The following is a 23,655-nucleotide window of genomic DNA, read 5'->3' as shown; positions in this document are numbered from 1 at the left end:
CTTGCAGGGCACAGCCTTAGGTAATTAATGAAGGTCCAAGTTGCAAAAAAGCACACAGCTGATGCATATGAATGCATAAGCCTGTTTGTTTAGCTGGGATAAAAACACCTGGAATCCTCCAGTAGATGAAGCAAGCCAATAAAGAAATCGAGAAGTGTTTGTTAAAGGGAGCAGAAAGGAAAACTGGCATGGAATGAAGACAAGACAATTAATGGTAACAGCATGTTATCTGGCTGAGATGGGGTTCATTTCCCCACAGCAGCCCCCACAGTGTGCTGTGCTTTGCACTGGGGGCTGGAAAGGTGTTGATAACACTCCAGTATGTTGGTCCTGCTGGGCAGGGCTGGCACGGCATCGCCAGCGTCCCCACAACATTCCCCCCATCCAGGGACTGGGGATGGGCAAGGTCCTGGCAGAGGACACACCTAGGACAGCTCACCCAAACTGACCAAAGGGATAATCCAGACCATGTGATGTCAGCTCAGATATAAAAGCCAAGGAAAGGAGGAGGAAGGAAAGAGCATTCATTGTTCACAACGTTTGCCTTCCTGAGCAGCTGCTCCTCATGGTGAAGCCCTGCTTCCTGGGAAGTGCTTGGACATTACTTGCTGATGGGAAGTAGAGAACAAAATCTTTGGTATTTTCCTTTGCTTTTGCTTTCACTTCAGTAAACTGCTTTATCTCGACCTGCCTGCTGTTTTCCATCCTATTTTCTCTCTCCTGTGCAGCTGAAGAGGGATAGAGTGGCTTGGTGAGCACCTGGCAGCCAGGTATTGGGTTTGCCTGGCAAAGCTCTGCTAGCAGGGGGGGATATAGGGCTGGCTTCTCTGAGAAGCTGCCAAAAGCTTCTCCCCTGTCCTATTGATCCAATTCCAGCTGGCTCCAGGAGGGACCCACCGCTGGCCAAGGCTGAGCCCAGCAGAGATGGCAGCGACACCTCTGGGATAACGGGTTTAAGAACACAAAAATATTTGGCAGCATTAATTCCAGCCAGAGAAGTGAGGAGTGAGAATATGTGAGAGAAACAGCCCTACAGACACTGAGGGCAGTGGAGAAGGAGGGCAGGAGGTGCTCCAGGTGCTGGAGCTGAGATTCTCCTGCAGCCAGTGAGGGTCCACAGGGGAACAGAGGTCCTCCTGCAGCCCCTGGAGGAGCCCACACTAGCCCAGGTGGATGCCCAAAAGAAGGCTGTGACCCTGTGGAAAGCCCACACTTGAACAGGTTCCTGTGCCAGGCCCTGTGGAAAGAGGGACCAGGCTGGAACAGGTTTACTGGCAGGACGTGTGACCTCGTGGAAGAGACCCAGGCTGGAGAGGTCAGTGAGAAACTGCAGCCTGTGGGAAGGACTCAGGTTGGAGAAGCTGGTGGAGGACTGTCTCCCATGGAAGGGACCACCCAGTGGAGCAGGGGAAAGATTCCTCTCCCTGAGGAGGAAACAGCAGCAAAAACCACGTGTGATGAACCAACCGTAACTCCATTCCCCATCTCCCTGCTCCACTGGAGGTGGGGGAATTGGAGGAGGGAGAGAACTGGGAATAAAATTAAGCCCGAGAAGGAGGTCTTTCAAGATTTGTTTAACTTCTCATTATGCTGCTCTGATTTGGTTGGTAATAAATTCAACTAATTCCCTGTAAGTTGAGCCTGTTTTGCCCGTGACTGGTGAGTGATCCCTCCCTGCCCTGCCCTGCCCTGGCGGGTCTTCTGTTGTGTCTTCTGCCTCTTGCCCCGTTGATCAAGGCAGCGAGGGAGCAGCTTTGGTGGGCACCTGGCACCCAGTCAGGGCCAACCACCCACCACACAAACCCAGCAGAAAAGCCAAAGCAGCCACGTGTGTGGTAGAAATAAATCGACCACCGAAGGTCCCTGACTGGCTGCTAAATGTGTGCAGTGCAAGGCAAAGAGATGCAGTTCAGGACAGACCTGTGGGGACATCAGCTCAACGAACCTGAAACGAGCTGCTAATAAAGCCCTGTCAGAAGAATATTCACATGAAGGGAAAACAAAGCATTTGCAATTAAAATAATCCATCTAGAAACGCAGGCAGTTGTATTGGTGTGACCACCCACAGGCATCTTCACACTTTCTGTGGGAAGAGAGTGATCAGCGTGTTTTTTTTGAAAGCAAATATTGCTATTAAAAAGGCAGGTCTCCCACAGAAGCACCAGGTTTCAAAGCACAGCTTTAAAAGTGTTTATATTGCACCATATATATTTATGTCACCTATTTTTACTAAGAAAAGCCAGATTGAAGCTTTTTTTGCTTTTAATAAAATTTATTGCTGAAAATAAAAAAACTATTTGTATATTCTGTATAATACTTATTGTTCTGCCATGCAAAAATACTGCTCAGATTGTTCATTCATATGAAGATAAATGTGTTTGTTCACCCACTGGCTCAGTGCTATGAGAAAATTAATGCACTCTAAAGATACCCATAATGTAACTGAAAAGATGAGTACTCCAATCTTTCAGATCCTTCATACTGGAAAAAGGGAAGTCAGAGAATTAAAGAAAGCTGCGTTTCATTGGGAAAATCAGCAGTTTTTATGACACAAAAAACCCCCACTGAAGACTGAAAAAAAAATCAAAGATCCTAATTCTCTTAATAGACACAGACCTCTTTGATGTCTCACTCTTCTAAGATTCAGCTTTTTTAAAGATAAGAATTATTCTGTCATTAATTATAAGCAGTATGACTTCTGTTCAAACACTGCAAGTTTTACTTCTGGAGAACAAGTGATGTGAACGTGATTTCCTTCGTTATTTATATAAAGATTTATATATATAAAGATTTCTGAAGCATTTTCAGATAAAGTGTTTTCAGGCGTTCATCTGAAGTGACAAGGAATATTCTTGGATATTAATATTCTTTTTCTCCTGAGGTATTTTTAAGTCTGGCAGGCATATTCATATTGCCTTAGCTAAAAGGCTCCCCTGGTTGGGTGCAGCAGCTTGACTTTCACCCCTTGGATATTGCAAAGTCATCCCTGTGCTGGTCCTTTCGCTCACCCACAAGGATTTGGTATTGGACAAAGCCAGAATATTTCATGTGATCAACACCTGGTATTTGAAACATTCTTGGTTTTAATTGTATTACAGAAAACTTGCCTCTCAAAGTTTATTGTGCCGTGTACTTCACAATAAAATGGAAGTGGCATTTCAGGCTTTTCTGCTTTAACTGTCCTCGGTTGTTTGTACTAAAACGATGGAAAAGGAGCTCTGTGATATGTGTGACATGATACACGTAACATATATCACATGACAGGTAAGACATCTTAGATATAACAATATGATACATTACATATATCATATATAACAGGTTATATGGCACATGCAATATGTGACGTGATATACATGATAGATATAATTATTATTAATAGCATATATGTGATATATGCACATATATATATGATATTATATAATATATGGTACATATATGGGAGAGATATTTGAGATGTGACATAACAGGACCTTGTTTTTTAATAAATTCTCCTGAGATCAGTCACCAGACTAACCTCACCTGTTATCTGGACATCTTGAGTATTTGAAGAAGGGCACAGGACAGGTTTAGAAAAAGAGGTGGCAGAACCTTTTGCATCCTGACCCCTGAATGACCAGGAAAACAATGATTTTCATTATCACAACACACGGTGCACGTTCAGTGTAATGAAAACTTTAAATATCAGTGAGTTCTTGAAGGTGTTTCCACTTAATAGCTTGATGTTTTGATTAATCTAGAAATTACAAAACCTCGTCTCAAGCTGCTAAATGTGACACGTTTGGTTTTCAAACACACTGAAATATGTTTTAAAACCTATTCCAAAAGCCTTTTTACCGTTTCTCAGTAAAAATCACCTATTAATTGTGCTGAAACACAGTGCACTATATAAATGGAAACAAGAAACTAGTAGGAGTAGGCTATTAATAACAAAAATGAGGAGTGAGAAGATGGGCCAACAACTGAGAAAGCTGCTTAACAACAGGATCCAGGAATGAGAAGGATGGTGCACATATGAAGCAAGTCTATGCAAAGCATGGGCTGGAGCCCAACTGAGCAAGTATCTGTCTTTGGGTAATAAAAGCACATTTCTTTCAGATGTTTAGGAAACTGTACTTAGTCAAAAAACATTAGCACTTACTCACTGCTGGTAACTGGACTACCAGGTATGGGCAAGGTATTTTTGAGCACTGTAATGGTTACAGGAGTTTTATGTCCTAAACACACTTTGAAACTAAAACCAGTTGTGCAGAATGAAACCTCAGAGCCTGTCTCAGCTCTTTTAAGAACCAGGGTAGCTAAGAAGGGCTTAAGTGGAAACAACAGGAAGAGTGGTATTTTTTATTTCCATAATAATCATCGTGTAATACTTCATCACTGAGTAATGTTTTAAGTTAAGTCACTTTACAAACTACTTGGAACACTGTCAGTTTTGCTGCCCAGTGTCTCAGATCCAAACATGGAGGAAATTTCTGCCTCATTTAAGCCCACATCTCTTTAACTGGTACCACATAATGGGCACCTTAGTGTGATTTTTGCCAGCTCACCTCTCCCCAGTCTCTCACCTCCAAAGAATTCAAAGCTTAACAGCCACGAGCAACCCATGAGAACAAGCAGAATTCAGGAACCTTAAAATAATCAATTATATTTTAATATATTTAGTAGATTACTAGTTAAACGATGCTGCACAGACCTGTGAAGGGCCTTGTTTGAAATGTCAGACTGCAGTAGTGAATGCACAAGGCTTGAGTCGTCTGTGCACTGGAGCTCTGTTGTCTCAGTTTGCTTTGCTTGTCCATCATCAAAAGGATGGACTGAGTACTTATCCAGTAAGACAGGGACATTGGGATTATTCTAGGTAAGCTTATATTATCTAAAGCAGGACCTGCCTACTGGCCCGTGATAATGAGGGATTGATTAGCTGTGATCACTGGCCTTGCTCCCCAGCTCGAGACACAGCCTTGTAAAGCCCAGCTCTTGGGGCAAAGACTGCAGTGCCCCATGCTTCATTTCTAAAATCAAGTACAGGAGAGGTATTAAGGGTCCCTAAGCAGAAATTCCCCTGGGATACATCTCACCTATCTTCAGAAACTTTCTGCAGCATACAGTCTGTATATGCACCCAGTTGAATGGAGAAGGACTCTCCACATGCAAATCAACGTGGACATCTCCATTTGGAAGACGAGGAATGTGCTGCTGACTCCAGTGAATCAGGGCAGGAGGAGAGAACTGCACTGTGCAGGAATACATCCAGATCAAGGAGTCACCTCCTGCCTGCCAGCCCCGAGCACCAGGTAAGGGAGACAGTTTTGAGAAACCTTGTTTTTGACAGCAGTTGATTGTCTTTTAGTCATATCCAACAGAGAGGGCCAACTATGGAACATCACTGGAGATAAACAACAGACACTGCACTGAGTGGAGACCAGGCTGTAACTACAACATACAACAGAAACAGAGAAAGAGCACTGGAAGAGGCAGCCTTGAGCTTTCTTGAGGAAACGGGGATGTGCCAAGTGAGGAAAATCCAACTGTGGAGTGGACAACAAGCTGCAAAGAACCCAAACTGGTACAAGCAGAAGAAATCTGATACTGAAAGGTCAACTGATGGCAAGACAACTTCTTGCCATGTGAAGAACAGATGCAGTGACTGCAAGAGGATTACGTTACTTAACAAGAGCACATAAGAACCAGAGCTTGCATAACACATCAGTAAGATCATTAATTCAAAAGTATTTCATTTAACAGTTAGGTACAAGGTTTTAGAAGAAGATAAGCAAGATTATCAGCCTGAAATCAAAGAGGCTGTTTGTTACGCTTGTATTTGGCACACCAAAGTCACCGTGGTTAGCCAAAATGTGATATCCAAACTTTAAAAATCAAACACCTCATGGAAAGAGGTTTAGTTGAGGTTCAAGAGTACTAATAATGCTGATGCCTTAACCTAAAATAAATAGTAAACCAGCATGACTAGAGAGTCTAAACAGTTCCAGAAAGAACTAGAATTCACACGGTAAATCAAAGCAAGAAGGTAAATTCCCTAAAAATAAATAGAAATAACATTAATACCATGTTTGGGAATGGAGGCACCTCACACTGTTCAGGAGACCACAAAGATGCCACAACAAAGGGCTACAGCAAAAATAACTCAATTTCCTTCAGTATGTGATCTGTCATTGTTTGCTGTTTATAAAGTTCAATAATTGTTCTGTCTCCTGGAGATAAACTCACTATCTGGACAATGTTTCTCCAAATTACCCTGTCTAGGAACACTCTGTGACTCCACAAAGGACCAAATTCCTTTGCAACACCAGTAACAGAAATCTGTTTTCCCAAAGATGTAATGATTCCCCATGCCATAACCAAGGTAAAGTCACCAGGAGGGAAAACCCCTACAAATCCAGTGACTCACTGAAAACTCTGCTCTTTTCCATGTGGGCAAAACTTACGGTTTATAGGGGAAGGAAGATTTGATAACCCTGAAGACTTTCCTTCTTTTTTTTTTTGTTTTATGAGGGGACAGATCTTCAAATTGCTTTTCAAAAGGAGCCCAGCTACTGAATCCCTGAGAACACACATTATATCCATTTCTAAAGCAGTCTGAATAAGCACAGGGAATTCTGACCACTTTGAAGGTCCCTTCTCTCAGCACCAAAGAGTCCAACTCCTACTGCTGACCAAAACACTGCACAGTGAGCAAAAACCAAGTGCCATTTCTGCCTCAGAAACTTTAAATCTGTACAGGAAACATAGCATGGAACCACAGTGAAAAACTGCTTCTCTGCTGAGCTGCCAGCTGAGGGAACCCAAAAATCTACAGAATAACGACCAGAGGGCACGTGTTCTATGAATGTTTGTGCTCTCAGCTGATCAAGCACCTGACCATATTGTCACTTTGCTACCAAGATGCTCTGTTTAAGTTAACAGATTTCTAGTGAAGACCAACCTTTATCTCTTTTTTGTGATTCAAGGTCATTTTTCCTCTCCTTCCATTGCCCTTGATGCTGAAAACTAGTAAGGCAGACCTTCCACATTCCTGCTGTCACTACTTCTCCCTAACCCACCTGTCAGGTTTTGCCCAATTCAGTCTTTCAAAGACTCTGTGTTAGAAGGCAAAGAAATGCACAGAATTAACAGAATTTCTTGGCCAAATTTATTTTATAGAACTCAGAAGTTCCAGTTCCTCAAACCTATGACAAGTCCCAAGACACACATTCCCTCACACTGAGCTGACTCCCTCTCCAAAGCACCCACAGCTTGGCAGGACACTTCCTTGCCTTCACCCAGAAACCATTCCAGTGGGATCCACCACTCACTGAGTAACTGGGGGATAAAATGGAATGTGAAATTCACGTTGGTAAATGCAAAGGGATGCAGGGAAGAAACTCCTTCCCCTCACCAGCTTTGCACATGGGTTTGCTCAGCACTGGGTGGGCCACTGCATCTAAAATAAAATTGTGCACATCGGTTCTATGCAGATGGTGATTTACAACTCGGGGGCAAACAGAATTTCAGAAGCTGATAAGAAAAAAAGAAAGGAAAAAAAAAGGTAAAACCCCAAAAGCTCATTATACCATGGCACTAGTTTATGGGTTTTTCTACATCTCTAGAGCTGGAAAGGGATCAGGAGGGGAATGAAAAGGATTGTAAGAAGTTGTGGAATGTTTGCTGTATGCAAAGCATTTAAACAGACCAGGAAGACTCAGTTGGGAAGGAATCTCATAAAAGTCCATAAAAATTTTCAAGCTGCCCTGACAAACTGAACAGACAGCAATCACACATCACTTCTGATCATACAAGAATTACAGCACTGCCAGATAGCACTTCCAAAACAAGCACAAGGAGGTGGTTTCCACCTCCTCCCCCCCCAGCACCCCCCGTGCAGTTTTACTGGATTTCTCCCTGTGACAAAAGCTTCCTTACCTTTTAAGAACAATTAAACAAATTCCACGGATAAACCCTCCACCAACAGCTACTGACCACAAAACTGGGACTCTACTGACAGGCTGGAAGTACCTGTGAGGCAGAAGGCCACAAGCTGAGAGGGTCTGTCTGGGGGAATACATCAGACATGGCAGCAAGCTAGATGGATGCTTAACCTGACCCAAATACCCACTCTGACATCCTTTTTTGTGTCATCTGCCCAATCCCATATAGTCACACCAAAGTCCAGTCTCCTTGCCCTGTCCCCCATCCCTGCAAATACCTATACAAGAACAGATCATGGCTTAAAAGTCACCTTTTGATGGCCACAAAAAGCAGTTTTCTGAAAGCTTTTGATACTAGAAAATGATCTCCAGGCTGTCTGAAAGTCTGCTTCTGGACAAACCCAAACTGCTGTGGCCTCAAGTGCTGATGTTCAGCTACAGGAACAAAATGTCACTGTTTGATACCTAAAACCCACTCTTCTCTGTGCCTTCCTGAAGAGCTGACCCAACTCTGAATTCTTCAACTACAGAATAAAAGGAAGTCACAGCTCAGTGTCAGAGCACACAATAACACTCTTCAAACACTCTGTTACATCTTGAAAGCAGAGTCATGTTAAAGGCCAAAGCCACTGTACTGATGTGCAGTTAATTATTGTCTACAGAGAACTGGTGTCTAGGAATTCAAAACACAACTGCTCTGGACCCTGCAGATCAGCAGGCAAGAGCTTCAGCACGCTTGTTGTCAGTCTGTAGAACAAGGTCTTCAGGAAAACCAGGCTTGTATGCTCCTTAAGTTGTTTCTAGGAAAGCAGGTATTCCCTTTTGTTAGCACATTCAGATAGAAATGAGATTTTACCTCTGTTATTTCCCCTTTTTGAGGGCTGTAATATTGCAGAGATATTTATGCCTGAGCATCCTGCTGGTCTCTTGTGGTTTGAGGGGTTTGCTTTCTGCTGTATGGTGCTCTGTACAGTGAAAAATGAGGAAGGGTTTGTGTTCTGGTGAACTTCAGTTTTGACCAAAAACTGATACAACATACCACTAAAGAAAAAAAGCAGAATAATTTTTTAAATTTTTTAGATTTAAAGTGGTACTTGACTACTTCTATCTTAAAGCAGCATGTTCTTCAGACACTATTTCATCCTTCTAATGTGGGAGAACTGCTCCTGCTTAGTCTTGCTGGAAATTCTGGATCCCTTTCAAAGGGGAAGGAAGGCAGAGATCCTGATGAATTTCCATCACATCCATCATCGCTTGGTGCTTCAAAATTCAGGCTCTGTACTTGTTAGATCACTGTTTGGTTTTGTCATATATAACATTTTTTTAACAGCAGCAAACACTTTAATACATGGCTTGTTTTACTGGGTCTGCTTTGCTGCTCATAGCAAAACAATTTGGGTTACATCCTTCCTCCCCAAATAAACAAAACCATCGTGCTGATGGATTGCACTCAGCATGGGAATGTAAATAACACGTGAGACCCGAGAGTTATCTATCAAAAATACTTTTCTACTTCACATTAACAGCACTTTCTGCAAGCAGATTGAAAAAGTTTGTGATTCTGTGATAAGCACAGCCAGTATGGGCTCAAGAATGGAAGATACCAAGTTCCTTGAGGACGGTGTCTTAGCATTGTTTTCAAGAAAAGGACATAATTAATGTACTCCCTTAAAGCTTTGGGGGTTTGGTAGTGGTTTCCTAAACTCTTTGACTTTATGGAAATAAACTTTTCAATCACGGAAAATGTTCCTGTGCAAGAAGACAGGACTTCTTAGGGCTTGTGGTGATGAGGACTCTACAAACCAACTGATCATATCATGTGCTCAGCACCTCAATTTGCAGGAAAAAAACATGTTCTTTTGGAGGGCCACTCTGTGCCAGGTACAAATTCTCCATAAAGGCTGTGCGACTGTCTGGTGTTTTTTGTTATTTTGGCAGCTGAATTAGAAGGAAAAAAAAGAAAAACAAGAAAGAAAAGACATTAATGTTTGAATGAGATAAACATTCGTTTGGTTTTGATGCTTGAAACTAAAACACCAGAACCTTTACTTCATACACCACAAAAAGGAAAAAAGCAAAGGAAAGAGGAATTAGGCTCATGAAAGAGGAAGAGGATTTTCCAGATTCTGATCAGTACTGCATGAAACAAAACCATTGCCACTGTCCCCAGTACCATTTCATATGGATGATACAAAGGAGAAACACTTGAGATAGGAGAGTGGTGAATTTTGGAAGTTTGTAGGCAGCTGCTGGACACCCAAGCTTTATCAGCCCAGTCCAAGCCAGCAGCAAACTGCAAAACACAGTCAGTCCTGACTTTGGTCATTAATTAAAACAAATTACAAGACTTCCTTAATTGTGTGCCTGCCTAAAGAAGTCTTGACTAGGGCTTTCTGGGAGACAGCACAGTACAGGATGCTTATGAAAAGCATGTTGGGAGCTCTGGCTTGATGTTTTAAGGTTGGACTATAATTACCATTGATCTGAGGCTGCTGGATTAAATTTCAGAGAAGAACAAAAGAGAAAAATCATCTCTTAAATGCTTCAAACTGGGAAACCTTGTGAATATATTTATTCTGTATTTCATTCCCACTGCTGCAGTAAGTTTAGAGTAATGTCACTAACGTTCAATACATAAATCAATAAATTTTATTCTTTGTAGTTCTCAGTCATTTGGACTCACGTTCATGCTACTGAGAATCTCCCACTGCAGTCAGATTCAGAAGATTGAGGGAGAAGTGCACAGGGATGCACCGATCCTGAGCTTGGAGGAAGTGATGCTGGAATATTATCAGCTCTCTTGGATCCCTCTACCCTCTAGAGCCCTAACCTGTGGGTGTCAGGGTGCCTGAAATCCCCTCAAAAAGTCAGGACCTGTGATTCTGAGGCTACCTCTGTAGCTGTCTGCAGAAAACCTCTTACTGACCAGGTGGCCTGTGGTAAAACCCACACAAGCCTGTCCCTTAATCCCTACCCATGAGCTCCCAACTCCTTCTTCACCCACCCCTTGGCAGAGCTCTACAAATTCCAGTTGCTCTCTCACACAAACAGCAGCTCCAGCACCTGGCCTTGCTGCCCTGTCTTTCCTAAAAGGAATGTAGCCATCCATGACAGCATTCCAGTCCCAGGAGCTATCCCACCACATCTCTGTGAGTGCAATGAGGTCATGGCCCTGATGATATGGAGCAGAAAGGCAAAAGAACTGTCATTACTGCCAGTTCCCTTCCTCATAAATTTCCCATTGCTATATTTAGCTCCCTGCCCAGGACTGCATCCCAGTTCCTGCAGAGGGGACTCAGCAAGGCTCTGCTTTCACAGCAGCCTCCCTCAGGCACATGGGGCTTGAGGCTGCTCCCACTCAAATAAAATGGAATTTGCCCAAGGTCCTGTAAAGGTCTTGAAAACAACTATTTCATATAAAGAAATATGATAGCCCTGTCCAGGAACTCTTCACCTGTTCTATTCTGAAGTAAAGGCAAATTACTGCGAGATGAACTTGTAATTTATCACTATAGTTCCACGTGTGAGGCTCCTGAAAAGTAATGTATGATATGAGCTGGTTTCTCATGTAGACTTTGTTCCTGATGGAAACCCTCTAGAGTTTCAAGGGAGCTGCCTGTGACTGACACAGATGAACAGTGAAACTCACCCTGAGTGAACAGGAAGGGAACAGAAATGGGAAGAAGTCAGGAGTGTCTGAGCCTGATTTTGCAGCAGAGATGGTGCCCACAGTGATTTGTGCCCCCTGCTGCTCTGCCAGCATGAGAATAACTTGAAGACTGTCACAAATCACAGGTTAGAGGAGCACCAAGCCCACAGCACCCTTTCCATGTGCCACCTGCCCTTGAAGGGCTGTGGGACAGGACGTGGCTCAGTGACCACTGCACGGATTCACCCAAACACGGATGAGAGAGGCTGCAACACCAAGCGCTAATTAACGGCCTCCAGCTCGTGTGTATAGAATCTCCCTGCATAGTTGGCTTCGGTGATTGTTCATTTTCTGGCTGGGGTCCAGGTTTCTAAACCTCTGCCAGCAGTGTTTCCAAAAAACGAAATTTCAGTAGTATCTTAATCAACAAAACGCTGCCACGTCACAACACTTTACAGCGGGATCACAGCGAGCTACTCTTAAAGCTCCACACATTCAAAGGAGGCAACAAGCATGACTGCAATGAACTGACTTCATTAAAATGGTTTCAATACTGAGATGAATCTTAGAAGAACGAATGTATTTTTTATATTTTTTTCTTCCACCACGAAACAGCAATGAAAATCATCCTGTGAAGATGTTGCTCGGTTTCCATTCATTTCCAACAACGCACCCCTCCTTTTGGATAAAGTTTTTCAGGACTACGAAATTTTCAGGACTATGAAAGTGGCTGACACCGCTCCTGGATGTTGTTGTGTTCTCTTTTACAGCTTTCAAGCAAATAATTCAAACAGTTTTGTATTCAAGAGCTGCATTTCGGGATGTTTGTACCCTTAGAAACAGAAATATTTTATGTCTTTGCAATAGGAAGTTTGGTCTATTATCTTGGCAGCTTTCTGTCCAATGACACGCAATACTGGAAAGAAAACCAAGACAGGAACGAAGAACCCAACCTTAACTAGATTAGGACAATACCACTACTCTGGTTTTTAATGCATGTTGAACATTTATATTTGCCATTCAAAGATAAGTGTCTGAAGTGGACACAGTTTCCTTGGAAAACTTTTTCTCTCTAGAGTTTTGCCCGCATTTTTGAATGGTAAAATATTAATTATCAGAGAAGGGACATAATGGGAAAGCATGTCAGCCATGTGCTTTACAAGATAAAGCTTTTAATTTTTAGAAGTGTAATTATTCAGCAGGGGAGTAGGTGAAGAAGGATTTAACAAGTGTCAATGCTGTTAAAACACATCAGAGGAAAAAAACCCACAATCTCCCAGATGTTCACCACAAAACTAAGCCGGTCAGAGATGTGAGATAACCAGAGAAAATGGTATTTTCTGACTACCACAAGCTGAAAATTGTGTGGAAAAGCAGCCCTGGAGCTCTCATGTTTGGGAATGCAACACAGATGGCAAATGCACTACCCATATCGTTCCACCACTTCCTTGAACCTTGAAAGCTCTATTTGGACAGAACAGCGACAAAATTAAGGGAATACATGGATTTTGGAAAGCAAGCAAGGGATCACAGGTATCTGTGAGCTCCATTTTGGAAACCACTGTCTCCAACAGGCTCTAGGTAATCCATTTCAACCTCTCCTAAAGAAAAAGGTTTCACGTAGGAATGGCAGTAAAAGTAAGATGAGGGGTGGAAGGTCCCCACCCCTAAAAATTACTACCCAAAGAAAGAAGAAGAAGAAGAAAAGAAGTAGCTTTAGTGAGGAACCCCTCTGGCTGGAGCACAACAACTCAAAGCAGCAGAACTGCAGTCCCAAGTTTTCCCTGGTAACTTCCAACAGTCTCCACACGGGCATGGGAAAGGGCATCTTGCTTCTTCAGGTAAATTGAAATCCCACTGCCTTTCCCCCTTGATGTGGGAAATCCACTGCTTCTTCAGTTCCATTCCTGATACAACCTGGGGGGCTTGAGTTGCATCCCTCAGAATAAACAGGATTTTGTCAGTAAGGTGCTGAAGCCTCAGTTGTTCCTCTGGGCAGAAGAGTGGATAATCCCCCACAGTCCTGCCAGGAATGCCCCGGGATTTGCAGTTTGCAGTGCCTGGTCTGCAGACATGCTGCTGTTAAGAGCTTTGAAGCCTCGAACAATGCTTCATGTTTTGTGTAATGTCACAGTCTGGTTCTTTATTAGGAAGTTTCCTTCTAGCTACTGAAGTATGTTTAGGAATACATCTCGTTCCTATGGAAATCAGTGAGCATTCTGCCCTTGCCTCCAAATAGAGCAGGAACAGACTCCCTGTCTGCAACATCAGACATCCTGGCATAAAGTGAGAAAATTGGGTGGGCCTGCTAAGCCTCACCAGTGTGGAAAGGTCAGCCTACAAACCCAGAGACTCTGAAGGAGGAGCTGGCAGGCTGCTGGGGCTGCTGCACATGCAGAGGTGAGGTCTTTCCCTGCCTTGCTCCCTGGGAACATCACAGATCTGCACCTTGGCTTCCCTCGCACAGCCAGGCAGAGCACACCTCCCACAAAAACCCAGCCTGGGCAAAGCAGCTGTGCCATCAAAGCAGAGCTGTACCACGTCAGCTGAAGGCAAAAGGCAGTGCAGAATCACTGCTTGAGGTGCTACTCAGCTCCAGCAGTGGTTTGAGCAACAAACAGAAAAGGAAGTCACTTGAATTTACTGATTTTGGCTGATGTCTCTTTTCCCTTGTTTTGCAAGTAAAAAATACACCCAGGTCCGAAACTCCCAAAGTGACAAGAGAGGTTGTGCCTGTGAACTTGCAGGGGTGTAACATGAGGCATCCTAGAGACGTGGGAGACATTTCCCTCCAGAATAAATCTTTTAAAAGATTTTTTAACAGATTTTTGGGGGGTCTTTTGAAGTTGGGCCTTAAAAGTCTAAGTAGTTTTGAAATGATTGTACCCAGTTTCATTAAAAATATGGTAAGCAAATGAAAGGTAAGGAAGGAGCTTTTCTACATCGTCATATTTAAAAAATCTCACTTTTTAAAAGATTAAAATGACTGAAACAGAAGAGTTTTACTCTACCGCTCATACAGAAAAATACATTCTCTGTTCTACCATAAGTGTAGCAGTCAAATTCTGGTGAAAGATGGAAGTAAATCTACCAGAGAGAACAGAAAACTTCACTTTAAAAGTCAGTTTTCATCTGTAAACCTTTCAACCTTTCATAGGAAACAACCCTGCCTCAACCTAAAAGACTGTTTTATGAGAAAGCACCACTATTGATTAGTAGAGTGATTTTGAAATTAAGACCAAACCAAAAAAAACAACACAACATAGCTGAATCAAGTACAGCACATTTTGAAGTGTAAACACTTTATAGTAGTTTATGAAGAACATAACAGAGCTCCCAACTGGAATAGCTCAGAAACAGCTCTTGTACCTTCCTAACATCGTTACTCACCCCTGTCAAATGAAGCTGTGTATTTTATAAGCTCAGAAAGTATACCTGGTAACTTATCTGCCCTTCTCCCTCCTAAAAGCACTGGAAAAGAAAAAAAATAAACAAATGAAGAAGAAAATCAAGATGCCACTTTGCATATTTAGTGCTGGTTTCTGCTCTCCTCTTGCTGCCAATGTCTATTTTAAATTCATAGCTGCCTTATTTTTACATCCAGAAAGACAGCACATTCAACCTGACAGCAAACAGGTGTTCAGGAAAGTCAGGAATGAGCCATTCTTCATTCCCAAGTCCTTGGAGTACAGATCTGTGAACTTTTTTTCTCTGAAAGCTGTTTTCTTCAAATATGCTCAGCAAAAGCAGTGTTAAGGAAGCAGCACTGGAGGCAACTCCTCCTGTACATCTCCACACTGATCTGCAACAGCCTCAGTGCCTCTCAGCCAGTAACTGGGGATCGTGCAAAGATCCCAGTGACCAACACAGGAAAAATGTTGGCTATAGTTTCTTGTTATTGTGCTGCACTGACATTTTTCTCTCTGGTAGAGATCTGTCTGGGCACAAAGTATGCACAGGGGAAGACTCTGCCCTGGGGATCCTACGATCCAAACAAGCAACGCTGAGCGATGAGAAATAGGGGGAGGAGGACCAGGGAAAAGTTTAATTAGAGGGGAAAAGTGACTTGTCCAGAGTAGATCGGTTACAAAGAAAGGAGCTCAACCACCTCCACTAAATACTGGTCCTGCATCTTATTCATCCCCGTTGAGGGACTTCCAACACCACAGAAACAAACAATATTAAGCTTATTTCCACAGGACAGCAAAGCATGAGCAATAGGCAGCTTGAGCAATAGGTAGTACCTTGAATATAAACACCACTGGAAGCATTTTTGTTTATGAAAACCAGTGCACATTATAGCCAAGGTACTTCACTGTAATGCTGAGTAAAATACAATGTAAACCAATATAATCATCCATATATATAGATTCAGCCTTCATGTCTATGTAGATTTTTCCACTCCCTCATACAGAACACCTTTATCATTGACAGCTCATATGCTCAGCTGCCTTCTTACAACCTCAAGTGATTTTTGTTCTGAAGAATATCTCCAGAGGTAATGAGGGTTTCTTAGGAACTATCTTTCTTACTGCACAGCCTTAAAACAATAAAATTAAGATTTTTTTTTTTCCCCTCGTGGCAACCAGGGTCTGAGAACTGAACTGGAATGTCTGTTTTTCTTAATAGCACCTGTAATAAAAGACTGAGCTTTACAGAGGATGCAAAGCACAGAGTAAAGCCTAGATAGATCACTTCCTCTCTGCCTGTATTGACTGTGCAGCACTAAGTAGTAAAAAATTAATCATCAGCATGGAAATTTAAGCCCATGACATCCGAAGGAGACAAGATGCTGACTAAGATTTCTTTCTTTCTCTTCATAGGATTGTCATAGAACTACTTCACTGGTAACTAATGGCTGTTAATGGCCCTCAACTAACTCACAAGAAGTATTTTTGGACAGATGTCTGGCTACCAGGTCGCTAAAAACCAGAATACAAAAGTCAAGGTCACAGGCCTTGATTCTTTCGGATGTTTAGGTAAAAGCTTGAAGTATGATTTGCCTTCTCTAATGCATCTGGAACGAGGCATGTTTTAGCACTTTGCTGGACTGAGCTGAGTCTTTCTCACAGTATGAGAGAGACAGTTACTTCATAAAAGCTTATTCACTTAAAAGGAGTGTTTCAAGAAAGCAGCAAAATGTGTGCTTCATACTGAGGTTCCCCTGCTATTATAACTTCCTACTCCTGTAATCTAAACCAGTCACAACTGAACATCTCTCAGGCTGTATTTTAGTTCAGAACTGTATATTCTCAGACGTTTCTTACACGCTCCCAGTGCTTCTCAACGTAACACTATATATTAAAATGCTTCTTGCAAAACTAGGCAAATCGGTAGAACAGTTTCAGATGTTTAACCTAACATACAGTTAAGATAAAAGTGGGTGTTTGCTTGCTCTCAAAAAGCATTCAAGTCCCTCTCCTGTTGCAATGCTAAGGCAAGTGATCAAGGCTGTCATTCAGTTTACAGTCTAGTCTTTCTTTACTCTTGTATCTTTTCATTGGATGAATACTCTTTTTTACAGTAGATATTTCTACAGATTTCAGAATGCTAAACTCTCCTTTTTACCTGACTCTGAAGAAGGTAACCCAGGACAGCAGTGATTGGTAGTTAGCAAAAATGGGATTAGAACCGCTGTTTTCAGATGGGTGGTAACAGCACACATCATCTGAAGAGCCAGCTGTGCTGAGTTAAAGACAGACTGGATTTAAGAAGGGGGATTTTCACCTATACCACTGGGGAAATGGGATGTATAGGATATGTTTACTCCTGAAACAGAAAATAATCTACGGTCAGCTTTAACAGTGCTCCATCTCAGACCAAGTGTTTTGTTTGATTAGCTCAGAGCACGTTGAGCAGGATGGGATATGAACAAGTTAAGAGACCTGTCAAGGTCACAGCCCGGGAAGGTGACAGAGTCACTCAATAACTCACTACCGATCCCCAGCTCTGCCGTAGCAATAAAGCTGCAGTACAATGCTGCTCAAAGGCTTCTGTGCTGCTGAATGATACACAAACAAAAAGATAGAAAACATCACACTCTTTTAGCACCGACGTGTCTTGAGGAGTGCTCTGAACAAGAAACAAGTCAAACCATGTCTTATTAGTCTGAGCTCTATAGCTGAAGGAGGCAAAGGCATCAAAACAAGTACTAAGAAATCTTGTATCAGTCACACACTTGCTTAATCCCATTCATATACCGATAATTAAGTCTGGGGAAATAATTGAGCGTTAGAGGAAAACCGAACAGGGGCCACAGGATCACACAGGGTTTATTTGCCTGTTTTCCTCCTCGATGACAAAACACGACACTAGTACAAACACGCCTCATGAAAAGAAAATAAATAAATAATTAAATCGGGCAAACAGATAACCCCGAAGGCTCCGAGGGGTCCCGTTGTCATGGAAACAAGTCACCGCTAATGAGCTTTCCGAGGCACGAGTGATTAATACCTGAGCCCCGTAAATAAATATTGATCCCAAACGCAAACACGCACATAACCCGCTGCCAGCAGCCCGGAGAATGGCAAACAAACAGGACGAGCCATCCCGGTCCACCGGGATGCACTCACCGCCCCGGCCCCGGGAGCACACAAAGTTTCCCAAACGCGGATGCGCGGGGTGGGGGAGAGACGGCGGCGGGAGCGCATCCCAAGGCGGGCCGGGTGCTCTCCTCCCGTCCAGAGGCTCCGCTCCCTCCCAGGGGCTCTGCTCCGCTCCAGGAACCGGGCACGGCGCCCGCAGGTCCCCGGCAGCGCCTGGGGGAGTGCGATCCGCCACCTCCCGCCCGCCACAAGCGCCGCACAAAGCCGCGCCTAACCTTGCGCTCAGTCGCTCCCCGGGCACAGCCACTTTTCCCAACAGTTGTGCGGCGAATTCCCGAAGGAAAACTCGGCTCCAGCGGTGCTAATGTGAGCCTGCGCCTATTCCTCTCGGGTGCTTCAGCCCAGGCGCCGATGCACAGGAGCCGCCGCCACCTCCTTCCCCATCTCGCCGCTCTGCGGCTCCCCCATCCATCCCCTCCTGTCCCCGCCCGCTTCCCCACCTTCTCCCTTCCTCCCCCCGCCTCCGCTCCAACCAGCTGCTCTCCCTCCACCTGGGCCGGCTCTCCAGGTGCCTCCCGCTCCCACGCGTGTCCCTTTCAGCAGCTGGAGCCGCCGCTCCTCCCCTGCCCCGCACGAGAACTTCTCCGGGCCCCGGCGCTCCCTTCCCGCACGGAGCGGGATGCTCTGCCCGGAGCCCTGCCCGGCCCCGGGAAGGGCAGAGCCGCCCGCGGGTGGCCACTCACCTCGGGAAAGCCCGGCGGCGCCCTCGGGGGGTGGGGGGTACAGGCAGTGCTGGCAGCATCACCGCCGGAGGTGAAACCTGGCGGGGGCACGGAGCGCACCTCCTGTCCTCTTCCTCTCCCGCTCCTCCTGCTGGGCTTCCCGGGCAGGTTCGCGCTGCTCGGGCGCTGCCGGCACTGCGTGGCCGCTCCCCGCCCTCCTGAGGGGGCTGAAGGGATGGAAAGAGGGATGGAGGTAGCGGGGGGCTGGCAGGGCAGGTGCGGGAGCCGTGCGGGGCCCGCGGATTGCTTTTCCCGGCCACGCTGGTCCCTGTCACCAGCGAGCGGGTGGCTGGTCCCCGTGCCCAGCTGTCCCCAGGGAGCTGGTCCCTGCCCGGCTCCCAGCGTGAACAACGACCCGAGCCTGCCCTCTCTCCTTGTTATCCCCCCTCACCTCCCACATCGCTACGAGGGGATTAACGTGTACTTTCAATGTTAAGAGCATTATATTAATAAACAGCGCTTCAGTGATTTTAAATTACTCTGGGAGCATCCAGCAGCCCAGTAAGAAGCGATCCTCACCGGGGACGCTTTAATCGGAGGGATCAGAGAGCTGAACGCCCTCCTGGCTCGGGGTTCCTTGGGAAAACGCCCTTCGGGAGAGCCGAGGCGGCCCTGCCCGCCCCGCACAGGTGCGGGAGTCGAGGATGGAGTGAGGTGTGAGCACCGCGGGCATCCCCGGGCTCAGCCTGGGAACAGCCCCAGAGTCCGAGTTCCCTCTCTCAGCGCAGACTAAACCAGCCCCGGCTAGGCGGGGCTGTCCGTCCAGCTGGAGTTTAGGCACGGGAGTAAGCGCACGCCTTACAGCACTGGAAGCCTGGGCTGGTTTTTTTTTAAGCCGTGACGCCAACACACACGCACGGGCAGCGCAACGCGAGCCCTCCTGGCTCCTCGCTGAGACAGGATTCTGAAGCTCGTCTGCGCACCCGGTGGTCCCCGGCTGCTGCAACAGCAGAGCCTGCCCCTCCGAGACAAACACCGAAACAGCCCTGAGATAGAAAGACGATGATTTGCACGCAGATTTGGACACTGATTCGTACAACAATTTGGGGGCTCACTTCTCAAAAAAGGCGGCCAAAGCTTCCCCTTCTCCCCCTCCCTCCTTTTGCATCACAGCCCCGTAGCCCAACAGGTGGCTGTGACCTCACAGAAGGTCTAATCTAAGTAATGTCTATAAATGACCTCTCTCCTGATTTCAAATTCTAATAAAAAACTGCTTTTCATTTACATTTTAATGCAGGAATCATGCAAAGCAGGGAGCTCCACAGACACTGTTGAAAGTGTGATGACTCATGCCCACCACATGTACATTATTTATTGTCTGAAGATGGAACTATGTTTAAATTAGACTGCTTGATAACAAAATCTGGATGTTCTGAACTGTTTCCCTATAATTACGTTCTGGAGGAAGTAAAGCATCATTTCTTAACCCTAGTCTCTCTCTTCCTGACATGTTTTAACTCAGAATCTTGCTTGAAACTTCACATTTTGAATATTGAAGCAGGTGAACTGCACTTTCTGCACAGGCCCTGCACGTGCAAAGGAACAATCACAGAGCTGCTTCTCAGATCAGGCAGGAATATAAATGATGACTTTCTCCACATTAGCAAACTTAGTTGTTTAAAAGCTGTAAGTTGAGCGATTTCAAACAGAAATGAAGGTCCCCTGTCAGCTTGTGCCAATTCCTTATGCTGGGATGTCTCATTACACGGCCACGTAAAACTGGGCTACACTGTCCCATTGGGGCTCATTCTGCTACAGACACCAAATAAAACTCCTTATGGCTGGGTGGGCTGCTGCAATCTTTTCATAAAATAATTACAGAGCAGAGAAATGGTGGACCACCAATTCATCTGTTTCTCTCTTTCTTATAACTCTGTAGTACTGCTGATTCCTCCATTTCACTAAACCCTGAGAGTACAAGGGCAATAAGCTGTTCTGTTCCCTATTCTTCATTTGTGCTTGGGGGTTTATTTTTCTTTTTAAGCAGATGGTATCAAGGAAGCTCTTCCCACACATACACAAAGATTCAAAGCCATTCCTGTGAGGTACTCAGGATTCAGCTACTGCTTTTTTTTCCATGCTTCTCTTTCTATCAGAGGGACAAACTCTCACGCTCATCCATTCCATTGTTAAGAGTGACCAAAGGAAAAGCTACGGGCAGAGTCTTCTTTAAACCTGGCTCAAATGATCCTGTGTTATCCATGCCTGTTTCCCGAGGAGCAGACTTTTTTCCAGTGGATATATGTGTGAAGGGAAAAGAGCAGGAGGGAGGGTGTTTATTTTTGTTCAACTTTTTGGAGGAAAGAAAGAAAGAAAGAAAGAAAGAAAAATGCTGGACTTCTAGTGGTTTTAGAGCTTTCAACTGGCTTTTGGTCAGATCCCAAACCCACAGGGCTGAAATGCAACAAGCAGTAATAGGAAATGCAAATTAGGACAAGAAATTAAAATTAAATCCTGATCAGTGACTCTGCCATCCCATGCTAATGCCAGATGCAGCAACCAAATGCTTGTGTCCCAACAGCCTCATCATCATCTGCTTGATGTTTTATGGCTCTTTTGCAGTAAATATAAAATAAAATTGGTCTTATATTTTAGGCAGTTAGTAGACACTTCTTGTGCTTTTAAAATAGTTACAATCTTCCTGCTCTAGCACTCCTCTCTCACATAATAAATGCAGTTTAAAATCATGACTTCTGTCACAGTGTAAACTTCAAGTACATAGCTTGGTGTGGAGAGTGACATCAAACAGAAAATGTATCACTCTGGCTTAAACCAGTGCTGGAAGTGGTATTAAGACCAGGTTTGCTGAGTGTGGCAGTGTTCCAGATCAAGCCTATGCTACTTCAAGGTTTTGAATTTAAAGCTTTATATAAAAATACAAAAGACGGTTAGAGCAAAGCAGTGATTGCTTGTGTAATTGTGGTATAAAGAAGCCTTGGATGGGAACCTCCTTTGGGCCTTGGGATGATACCACAGTAAATAATATAATCATGAAGAAGACCATAAAGCCACTATTAAAAGAATCCTTTTTTTCCCCCTCTGAAGTTAGTTGTGAACTATTTTGCAGTTCACATCGTCTGAGTAGGTAATTTCCTATTTTAGCCCATACAAGGGAGCTCTGCTGGCTCCAAAGTCCCAGTGACTTCATCAAGGACAAGATCACACCCTGGGCTTTACTGAACAGAGTCTGTGCTGAAACAACCCTGTCACAGGCCAAATGCTGTAACAATTTACATGCATGAGTTACACACAAAGATAAGCATGTCTAAGCCCTTGTGGGTCCCCAAATTTCTCAGGTTTCAATCACCAAAGATTGTACTTTGCCAAAGCCAACAAGGCCATGTTATTCCATCCTTGGAGTTCCACACACTTTCACCCTCTGTTTAACTGTTAACATACAGTTTTTTCCTAGGCAAGGTCAGGAAATCTTAATAATGCATTATAAGCACAGAAGTAAGAGCACACCATGGTATCAGGTTCATTTTTCAAATGGCTAATTCACCTTTTAGTGTTTTTCAATACTTTTCATTGGCCTATTATGATATGAAACACACACTGTTCCCACGTAGTTCTTGGAAAAGAGAGTGTTTAAATTATTGTCTCAGTCATCTTTCATAGCTCAACTTTAAATATTATTTAGGGAGAACCTGCATGGATTTTCCTTTGAGAGGGACCTGCCTGCTAACAAGGTGCACCTAAGGCATTAGATCCTTCCAGATGAGAAGTGTTGACATCTGGAATGAATTAACAATCCCAGTGCTGACTGCAAACAGGGCAGTCCAAACTCAGGTGGTTTGGACATGGCCCTGGCTACCACGTGGTCCTCCAAAATTGCCAGAAATGGTTTTCAGAGCTAAATGTCAAGGAAATGACTCAGGGACAGGCTTTACTGTGCTGTCCAGGCTGTATATATGGACATAAGTATCTATGTTTCATTTGCAAGAAAAAAATGATGTTTAAAAAGTGGATGAGAACCCAGAACATTGGAATGTACCTCTATAGATATTGTTGGAGCCACGAGTTTGAAAAGAACAAGCTACAACATAAATACTAAATACATTAAATATATTCTTTATATCAGCTGGGGTTTCAAAAAGAAAAAAAAAAAAAAAGAAAATAAGAGAGACCAACCAGTAGTTACTTATGGCAGTGTAAGGACTTCTAGCTGTGTGATTTATGCACACATAAATCACATGTATCCAAATATACATTGACTTTCAAGCCCAATCCAGGGAAGCAGAGTGGGTCACAACACTGCACAGTGCAGGTGCCTCTCCCAGGCCAGCTCATGGTAAAGGCTTGTACCAACAAACCCACCTCAGAATACACACCAGTGTGAGGGATTGGCATTAATCCTGCTATCAGGGAGGGAAGGACATTCACTCCTCCTCCCACAGAGCAGCCTGCTGTGAGTTCAGGATGCTCTCTCCTCCCTTGGATTCCCCAGCGAGCCAGACTGCAGCACCTCTCTCCCACTCACACACACTCCCTCCAGCTGCTGCTCGGGAGGGAGACACGGGAAAGCAGCTATTTTTGTGGGAGCAAATAAAAATTAGGGGTTACTTCTGTGTGTAGACAGTGGGTTATGCCCCAACAGCCAACATTTAAAACCCATTAGCACCTGTACCACAGAAATATTACAAAAGGGGGTGCATTGTCCCTCACCAGCTCAGCGAGGCCACCCCCAGCCTCTCTTTCCCCCTTTATCCTTTAGATCCTTTTTGCTCTTTCCCTTTCTCTGATTGCCTGAGAGAAAA

At 44.3% G+C, this 23,655-nt stretch overlaps 1 protein-coding gene across 5 annotated transcripts in view; it reads right to left on the bottom strand.

The window, feature by feature from the left end:
• The window catches only part of SHISAL1 (shisa like 1), a 160,883-nt gene that overhangs the window by 51,558 nt on the left and 85,670 nt on the right, over positions 1-23,655 (bottom strand). For 2 of the 5 annotated variants that reach the window (XM_050324952.1, XM_050324948.1), the window contains exon 1: positions 18,392-18,552. The exons of 1 other annotated variant lie outside the window; for it this stretch is intronic. The gene's annotated coding sequence lies outside the window, so the exon portion shown is untranslated. Of the gene's footprint in view, positions 1-18,391; positions 18,553-18,667; positions 18,717-18,859; positions 18,979-23,655 lie in introns of those variants that run through there. 2 more of the 5 variants (XM_050324950.1, XM_050324951.1) reach the window with 2 other exon arrangements.

The sequence above is a fragment of the Myiozetetes cayanensis genome, unplaced genomic scaffold, assembly GCF_022539395.1.
Source record: "Myiozetetes cayanensis isolate MyiCay16 unplaced genomic scaffold, myiCay2020 scf3, whole genome shotgun sequence".
Lineage (NCBI taxonomy): Eukaryota > Metazoa > Chordata > Aves > Passeriformes > Tyrannidae > Myiozetetes > Myiozetetes cayanensis.
The sequence above is the reverse complement of the archived record's forward strand: the minus strand, read 5'-3'. Positions and strand labels throughout refer to the sequence as shown.